Below are 8148 nucleotides of genomic sequence, written 5' to 3' on the forward strand. Positions count from 1 at the left end.
TCTTTCCAAAAAGTCACAAGAATTAATCTTGGTAAGTACAACTGAACTAAACCAATTTCAGGTGAAAGCACCATACATTTGTATAATAAGTTTAAAATTATATCTACATGTTTTTACAACCAATTTAATAACTTACTATCGATCTCTGTGAGTTACCCAGGTTATCCTTACTTAGCAGTTTGGGAAATAGGGACAAAGAGTATTTAAGCAAGGTACCCAAGGCCACACAGCAAGTCACCAGAGAGCTGGAAATAGAGCTTGTTGTTGTTGTTAGGTGCCGTCAAGTCGGTTCTGACTCAAGGCTACTTTATGTACAACAGAAGGAAACACTGCCTGGTCCTGTGCCATCCTCTCAATTGTTACGCTTGAGCCCATTGTTTCAGTCACTGTGTCAATCCATCTCATTGAGGGTATTCCTCTTTTTCACTGACCCTCTACTTTACCAAGCATGATGTCCTTCTCCAGGGACTGATCCCTCCTGATAACATGTCCAAAGTAGTTGAGACATAGTCTCGACATCCTTGCTTCTAAGGAGTGTTCTGGCTGTATTTCTTCCAAGACAAATGTGTTGGTTCTTTTGGCAGTCTATAGTACATTCAATATTCTTCTCCAACACCACAATTCAAAGACAACGATTTTTCTTTAGCCTTCTGTATTCATTGTCAAGTTGCTGAAGTTGCTGTATGCATACGAGGTGATTGAAAACGCCCTGGGATCTCCTAATTCTGTATTGCACTCTTTCAGGAACATCCTATTAACCCATTGCTGTCGAGTCAATTCTGACTCATAGGAACATCAGAGTTCTCAAAAACAGATGAGTGAATAAAATGGGCCGTAGAGATTATCAAAGCCCATAATTTTACAAATGAAGGCACCAAAAGCAGATACCAAAAGTCTGTTCAAGGCCATGGTGTTGATCACTGGCAGATTCAGAACAGCTGGGACTTAGCAGACCTTCTTTCTTTGGTGTTCTTCATTCTCCTTTGCTCCAGGTAGGTTGAGACCAATTGATACATCTTAGATGGCTGCTTGCTAGCCTTTAAGGCCCCAGACGTCACTCTCCAAAATGGGATACAGAATGTTTTCTTAATAGATTTTTTTATTCCAATTGACTTAGATGTACCCTGAAACCATGGTCCCCAAACCCCTGCCCCTGCTATGCTGACCTTCAAAGTGTTTGGTTTATTCAGGAAACTCTTTGCTCTTGGTTTAGACCAGTTGTGCTGACCTTTCCTGTATTATACGTTGTCTTTCCCTTCACCTAAAATAGTTCTTGTCTACTATCTAATTAGTGAATACTCCTCTCTCTCCTTCCCTCCCCAAAGAACATTTTCTTCTCTGTTTAAACTGTTTCTTGAGTTCTTATAGTAGTGCTCTCATTCAATATTTGTCCTTTTGCAACTACTAATTTCACTCAGCATAATGCCTTCCAGATTCCTCCACGTTATGAAATGTCTCACGGATTCGTCATTGTCCTTTATCAATGCATAGTATTCCATTGTGTGATTACACCATAATTTATTTATCCATTCATACATTGATGGGTACCTTGGTTGCTTCCATCTTTTTACTATTGTAAACAGTGCTGCAACAAACATGAGTGTACATACATCTGTTCATGTAAAGGCTCATATTTCTCTAGGATATATTCCAAGGAGTAGGATTGCTGGATCCTATGTAGTTCTATTTCTAGCTTTTTAAGGAAGCGCCAAATCGATTTGCAAAGTGGTTGTACCATTTTCCATTCCCCCCAGCAGTGTATGTGTTCCAGTCTCTCTGCAACCTCTCCAACATTTATTATTTTGTGTTTTTTGGATTAATGCCAGCCTTGTTGGAGTGAGATGGAATCTCATTGTAGTTTTGATTCGCATTTCTCTAATGGCTAATGATCAAGAGCATTTCCTCATGTATCTGTTAGCTACCTGAAGGTCTTCTTTAGTGAAGTGCCTGTACATATCCTTTGCCCACTTTTTAATTGGGTTATTTGTCTTTTTGTTGTTGAGTTTTTGCAGTATTATGTAGATTTTAGAGATCGAACGCTGATCGGAAATGTCATAGCTAAAGACTTTTTCCCAGTCTGTAGGTGATCTTATTACTCTTTTGGTGAAGTCTTTGGATGAACATAGGTGTTTGATTTTTAGGAGCTCCCAGTTATCTAGTTTTTCTTCTGCATTGTTAGTAATGTTTTGTATACTGTTTATGCCATGTATTAGGGCTCCTAGCACTGTCCTTATTTTTTCTTCCATGATCTTTATCGTTTTAGATTTTATATTTAGGTCTTTGATCATTTTGAGTTAGTTTTTGTGCATGATGTGAGATTTGGATCTTGTTTCATTTTTTTGCAGATGGATATCCAGTTATGCCAGCATCGTTTGTTAAAGAGGCTGTCTTTTTCCCATTTAACTGACTTTGGGCCTTTGGCAAATATCAGCTGCTCATATATGGATGGATTTATGTCTGGATTGTCAATTTCATTCTGTTGGTCTATGTACCCATTGTACCAGTACCAGGCTGTTTTGACTACTGTGGCAGTATAATAGGTTCTAAATCAGGTAGTGTGAGGCCTCCACTTTGTTCTTCTTCAGTAATACTTTACTTATCCAGGGCCTCTTCCCTTTCCATATGAAGCTGGTGATCTGTTGCCCATCTCATTGAAAAATGTCCTTGGAATTTGTATCAGAATTGCATTGTATCTATAGATAGCTTTTGGTAGAATAGATATTTTTACAATGTTGAGTCTTCCTACCCAAGAGCGAGGTATGTTTTTCTACTTATGTAGGTCTTTTTAGGCTTCTTGCAGTAGTGTCTTGTACTTTTCTTTGTATTGGTCTTTTATGTCTCTGGTTAGATTATTCCTAAGTGTTTTATCTTCTTGGGTGCTACTGTAAATAGTATTGATTTGGTGATTTCCTCTTCGATGTTCTTTTTGTTGGAGTAGAGGAATCCAACTGATTTTTGTATGTTTATCTTGTATCCTGAACCTCTGCTGAATGCTTCTATTAGTTTCAGTAGTTTTCTTGAGGATTCTTTAGGGTTTTCTGTGTATAAGATCATGTCATAAAGATAGTTTCTAATGTTCAATTGACAGGCACCTTAAAAAGTCATCTGTATTGTAATAGCATTTTGTGATAATTGTTATTTGGGAAACAAGAGCTTTATTTGCCTCAATTTATAAATAGGGCATACATTTATCTAAATAACTGATAAGCCATGCCATAATAAAGTTCTACTATCTCTAAACCATGTGACAAAGAAACAATATTTACTGTTTTTTTAATACAGAAAAAAATTCTCTGACATCATGTTTGGAAATAAGGCATTTAAGCTTAAAAAAAAAAAATCCTTCATCTCCTACAGAAGTAAGTCCAAGCTGTTTACAGGTAGTGTTTCTGCAATTAATCCTGACTAATTAAATACTTGATTAATGTTGATATCAACTTTAGACTCAGAGCGAGTTGCTGAAGAGGCAAGAAATAAGGCATTTACTGTCATTCAGAAATGCTGTGTGTGTGTGTTTGGGGAAGGGGAGCAATGCAGTTGGACTTGGCCCTTGAAACACAACCATGGTCATAGGGGAGGCAGAGGTCCTGTGAACTCTGAGAGGCCACACTCTGCTCTGACCTACCTCTGGCTACATGATTCAAGCTCCCATGTCAGCTCTTTCTGGCTGCCTCTTGCTCTAGCCTGAGCCAGGCTGGCCCTGGTCCACTTGCCTGGTAGTGATCCTCCACCTCTGGATCTCTCTTTCAGCCTCTAGTCCTCCCTGATTCTCTTGGGATAGGAAAACTGAGGCATATCGACTTGGAGGATGCGTTATTTGTTTAACTAATAAAAGTAACTATCATAGCAGGACTTTGTTGTATACAATTAGTAAGTACCATGCAAAAAGATCTTGTATATGTGTCTAGTCTCTTCTTCTATGATACATTCACATTTTCAAGGTTGTAAAGTAAGATTACATGAAATAATTCATGCAATAAGCACAGTTGTACTAAAAAGAAGAGAAACCCACCTAAAACTAGAAAGCAATGAACATTTCTAATAACAGACAGCAACAAATGACGGAAATGTACAGAGCTCTAAGAGTTTATAGTGAATCTGTATTAATAATGGTCCAGAAGCTCAGGACTTGATACCTTAATATCAAGCTAGTATTAGCTTAGTGGTGGAGTCAGTGTCTGGAGGTACAAACTAATGCCAGACTTGATGGATTTCCAATTTAGATGCCAACGAGTATGCTCAGAACCATCCCAGGAACTACAAAAGCAGCCTTTAGGTTGTGAGTTTCCATACTTGCCTTGAGTCCTTTGATACAAATTTTTTTCCTCTGTATTTTTTTTTTTCATTTTTCCATAGAATGAGGGGATTTATACATTTTTTTAAATTGCAAATTAAAATACATATATTTTATCAGGTCAAATTTCAAACAAATTTAAAAGTAGAGAAACTAGTAGAGTAAATCCTTATGTACCCACCACCTAATCTCGACAATAATAAATTCATGGACAATCTTGGGTCATATATATCCTCTGCTCTACCCACCTAGATGATTTAGAAGTCAATTCCAGGCTTCATACCATTTCTTTAGATATCTCTAAAAGGCATAGATTATTCCTAGAAATACATCCGCAATATTTTTATCACAATACTTTAGAAATAATAATTCATTATTATCATGAAACATCAGGACAGTGTTCAAATAGCCCTAGTTGTCTAATCAACTTTTTTTTTTTTTATATTGTGTTTTAGATGAAGGTTTACAGAGCAAATTGTTTGTCATTAAACAATACACGTATTGTTTTGTGACATTAGTTGCCAATCCCACAACACGTGAACACTCTCCTCTTCTTGGCCTTGGGTTCCCCATTACCAGCTTTCCTGTCCCCTCCTGCCTTCTCATCCTTGCCCCTGGACTGGTGTGCCCACTGGGCCTGTCTAATCTTCGGCAGAAGGGTGAACCTCAGAAGTGACTTCAGAGCAGAGTTTAAAGGGTGTATGGGGCCATACTCTCAGGGTTTCTCCAGTCTCTGTCAGATCAGTAAGTCTGGTCTTTTTTTGTGAGTTAAAATTTTGTTCAACGTTTTTTTCCAGCTCTGTCTGGGACCCTGTATTGTGATCCCTGTTGGAGCAGTCAGTGGTGGTAGCTGGGCACCGTGTAGCTGTGCTAGACTCAGTCTGGTGGAGGCTGTGGTAGTTGTGGTCCATCAGTCATTTAGACTAATATTCCCCTTGTGTCTCTGCTTTTCTTTGTTTTCCCTTGCTCCAGATGGGATGGGACCAGTGGAGTATCTTAGGTGGCTACTCGCACGCTCAAAGTTTTTTTGTGTTTTGTTTTTAATCAAGAACAAAATTAATTCTACACATTGGAATTGGTTGATATAGCTTCCAAATATCTGTTTTATGGAAAAGAGCTATAATTTACATACAGTACAATTCACTCTTTTTAGTATATGGTTCTATGGGTATCAACAAACATATACAGTCATGTAAGCACCATCCCAATCAAAATGCTGAATAGTTCCATCACTCCAAAAGCTTCCCTCCCTTCTGCTTGATACTCAATCCCTCTCTCCATCCTCAGCCTCTGGTTACTGCCACTCTGTTTTCTGTTCCTATAGTTTGCCTTTTCTGAAATGTACTAATGGAATCATACCACATAGCCTCTTGAGTCTAGCTTCCTTCACTTGCATGTTATTGTACATATTTAGTAACTTCCCCATTTTATTGCAAAATAATATTCCATTGGGTAAATATACCGCAGCTTGTTTAATTATACAGATGTTGAGAGACTGTTGGGTTGCTTTCAGTTTGGCAATTATGATTAAAACCTCTGTAAACATTCTCAAATAGGTTTTTGTGTGAATGTTTTTATTTCATTTAGGGAAATACCTAAGAGTATAATTTTTGGGTCATATGTGTTTAAGTTTATAAGAAACTGCCGAACTATCTTTTGCAGTAACTGTACCATTTTGAATTCCCATCAGCCATGTACGAGAGCTCCAGTTGCTTCGCATCCTTACCAGCCTTCGGTACTGCCAACTTTGTTTTTGTAAACTTTAACCATTCTGATACATATATAGTAGTATCTCATTGTGAAGTATCTGTTGGATTCATTTGCCCATTTTCAAAACTGGGTTGTTTGTTTCCTTATTATTCTGTTTTGAGAATTCTTTACATATTCTGGATAAAATTCTTTTTTTTTTTCATTCTTGTTACCACAAATTATGTGGTCAAGTTTCCTGCATTAGGGGAAACTGCAGGTGTCAGCATATCTGGAGTGCAAGGGATATGCCTTGCCCTGGGAAAACCACCTCCGTGATCATGGTATCTTCCCTGCCAGGTAAGTATTGGATACAATTCTTTTATTAGAATGTTTTGCAGTTGTTTAATTCCAGTCCGAGGCTTGTCTTTTCTTTGCTTTAACAATGTCTTTTGAGAAGGAAAAGTTTTTAATTTTGATGAAGTTCATATTAATCTCTAGGTTCTCCTTTACTCTTTTTAAATTCCTAAAAAATATATTTATTGAAGATACCAGGTTTTATGCTATACATTGCTATTGGTTGATGTGTCTCTTGTTGTTGTTAGTTGCTGTCCAGTTGATTCTGACTCATGGTGGCACCATGTGTGCAGAGTAGAATTGCTCCATAAGGTTAAGTGTCTTTAAATCTCTAGGTTCCTTCTCCCTTTCTCTCTCTCTCTTTTTTTATTTATTAAAGAAAGCAAGCCATCTGTCCAATGATTTCCCTTAGTCTAGAATTTACTGATTGTACCCCTTATTAACTTACCTCTACTTCTTCATCAAGGGCTCAAAATGTAGTCTACCTATTTAGGTGAAAGAAACCCTCCACCTTCCCAAATTATAGAGCCATCTGTTCACTGGTTCATTCAATAAACATTTATTAAGTACCTACTATATGATAAAAATATATGAATATTCCATTATGAGGAATAGGCAAGCATTAGGTAGAGCTGATTTGGACCGTATTAATATATCTTTCAGATATTTTTAAAAGAGAAAGTTAGAAACAAGTTCAGAATTTTTGCAGTATTTCTGATCATATTTTGATTTAGTAAGAATCCATGGGCCAAGCTTTATTATTTTAACATAAATAATAAGCTTTTAATGTGGATTCAGAGATTTGCTACAAAAAAATAATAGTGCATAGGAACTGGGAACTGATTAGTTTGCGTTACCAAATGGAGTCTCTAAATTGGCACAATGTTTGTATTAACTAGATGCATGTTTCCTCTTGACATAGCAAATACTAAGGGATACTTTCTTCCAGGAATGACATCCTCACTCTCTTTTCCAGGAGTGGTCTTCACAGCACAGCTTATCCTATTGATTACCAAAAAACAAAAAAACAAACCCAGTGCCATCGAGTCGATTCTGACCCATAGCGACCCTATAGGACAGAGTAGAACTGCCCCATAGAGTTTCCAAGGAGTGCCTGGTGGTTTTGAACTGCCAACCCTTTGGTTAGCAGCCGTACCACTTAACCACTATGCCACCAGGGTTTCCTCCTATTGATTAGCGATAGTGAAATAACAGCAATGACGATAACAACACAATAATATTCCCTCCTCAATATCAATGAAAAATCTATTATTTTGATGTACAATCAATGCTATATAACGCCATTTTGGTGAATGTATCATTTAATATTAATATAATTAAATCCAGCAAATTGTGCTTCTTTTGTGGCTACCTGATGTAGGCAGGCCCATCAGGATACAGTCTGCTCAAAAAGAAACCGCTCCACAGATGCCACGGATTTCTGGGAAGTTCGTTTATAAATATACATGATACAGTCATAATGTAGGACCTTCAACATACAGTTGGTTATGTTAATTACTGCCCCCCCTCCCCAAAAGATAATTGTTTAAAAATTATTTTGGTTCTTAACTCAGCGTTTACACTACCATTAGGAATCCACGCAGCATGTCACCTTGTCCAGTGACTGTAGTGTACATTTGACAAGTACTCCTCAGAGATTATATCAGAGAGTAGTTCAAGCCTCTACTCTACAGTGTTTTACGATGAGACTGGCATTCAGATACACCTACCTACCGTTGTCAGCTAACATTATTGCCAAATTATCTGGAATAGAAATTTGGGCCCTTTTGACTACTCATTATTTTCTAAGG

At 37.5% G+C, this 8148-nt stretch overlaps 1 non-coding gene across 1 annotated transcript; it reads right to left on the reverse strand.

Annotated features, from left to right (window-relative positions):
• Positions 1–6184: 6184 nt before the first annotated feature.
• LOC111750465 (U1 spliceosomal RNA) lies at positions 6185–6348 on the reverse strand. Its single transcript, XR_002785598.1, has one exon. It is a non-coding gene; the product is annotated as a U1 spliceosomal RNA (small nuclear RNA).
• Positions 6349–8148: the final 1800 nt, after the last annotated feature.

Source organism: Loxodonta africana, chromosome 1 (genome assembly GCF_030014295.1).
Source record: "Loxodonta africana isolate mLoxAfr1 chromosome 1, mLoxAfr1.hap2, whole genome shotgun sequence".
Taxonomy (NCBI): domain Eukaryota; kingdom Metazoa; phylum Chordata; class Mammalia; order Proboscidea; family Elephantidae; genus Loxodonta; species Loxodonta africana.